At 34.2% G+C, this 1403-nt stretch overlaps 1 pseudogene; it reads right to left on the bottom strand.

The window, feature by feature from the left end:
* Positions 1 to 207: 207 nt before the first annotated feature.
* On the bottom strand, positions 208 to 980 carry LOC132680549 (large ribosomal subunit protein uL30 pseudogene; annotated as a pseudogene).
* Between the last annotated feature and the right edge of the window lie 423 nt (positions 981 to 1403).

The raw sequence follows: 1403 nt of genomic DNA, 5'->3' as shown, positions 1-1403 counted from the left end.
GTTTATTTCTAACACTGCTCATGTTTTACTTATGCTTATATCTCAAAAACAATGAATCTTTACAATGAAGTGAGTAAATCAGGGTGCTTTGGGGTTATGCGTGGATAAAATAATCACTTCTATGATAAATGATTTGTCCATCTTATTAATTTTACTTTTTATTTATTTTTTTTCAATTTGAAAGTGGTTATTTATTAACTGACCAGATTACAAAAAGTAATCATAGTAGACACCTTGGTTCATCTTTATAATAAGTTTATTGAACTGATCTTCCCTGTTGCCAGCATTTCCACCTTCTACAGAATGGGTGGTCTTTTTCTTCATTCTCTCTCCTGGAGATGATAATTTGAAGGGCCATAAAAAGTTGTTTGCTTCTTTGAAACATTTTCTAACAATATAGATCTCGTGATTCAGATCCTCCATGCAGATGATGCCATATTTACCAAGAGATCAAACAATCGATGTGTTATCTGTCAGGACAATTCATTTCTTATTGACTTTGCCATAACCATACTTGTACATCAATTCATTCACCAACTTCAGGTTTGGGTACTCTCCTCACCCCCATGTATGGTTACACAATCCTTAGCATGTTAACAGAAGCCTTGTTAAGTTTAACAAAGGTGACATTGAACATCTGGTGAAGGCAAAGAAGCTGCAACACCTTTTGAAACTTTAGGCTCACACCATTGATACCTTTGACCCTGATGACAAAAGCCAATTTAGTTCTGCAGGAACATAGAAGTTGCCAGTTTTTCTTGCCATCCAGCCATTTGAATCTCAGGTTTGTATAACTGCCTATATGCTTGTGGTAATGCTTAGCTTTTTCATAAATGAACTTCCTCCTTACCATTCGAAGCATCTTTTAGGCAAACTTCCTTCCCAGATGCTTGATCTTCAACTCTGAAATTCCTTCGCTTTTTCCTAAGGGTTTCTAGCACAGCAGGAATCTCCTTTTCCTTCTCTTCTGCACCCTCCATGGTTCCAGCTGGAAAAGCCATCTTATTAATTTTAAATAAAATTAATCCTATATTTAATCCTAAAGAAACTTTCAAAGTTGAGAAATCTATTTCAACATACAAGGTTTAGTTTTAACCAATAGTTTTAATATTGGTGATAATTATGTAATCAAAAATTATGCTTTGGTCAAATTATGTAGTTACAATAGTAACTTTTTTTCTCAGTAAGTGTTCCTTCTAAAGTGTTCCTTCCTTGTCTAAAACTTTGACTACAAATACAAATTCATTTTTATATTGACCCTGAGACTATTTTTTTCTGTATATAGGAAATGAAAAACAAAACAAAACAAAAAGAGAACAACAGAAGACAGACACTTGGCAACAGCAGTTATCTTTAAAAATCATATTCTTCTAGGGGTGCCTGGGTGGCTCAGTTGGCTAAGT

The sequence above is a fragment of the Panthera onca genome, chromosome A1 (genome assembly GCF_046562875.1).
Source record: "Panthera onca isolate mPanOnc1 chromosome A1, mPanOnc1 haplotype 2, whole genome shotgun sequence".
Taxonomy (NCBI): domain Eukaryota; kingdom Metazoa; phylum Chordata; class Mammalia; order Carnivora; family Felidae; genus Panthera; species Panthera onca.
The sequence above is the reverse complement of the archived record's forward strand: the minus strand, read 5'-3'. Positions and strand labels throughout refer to the sequence as shown.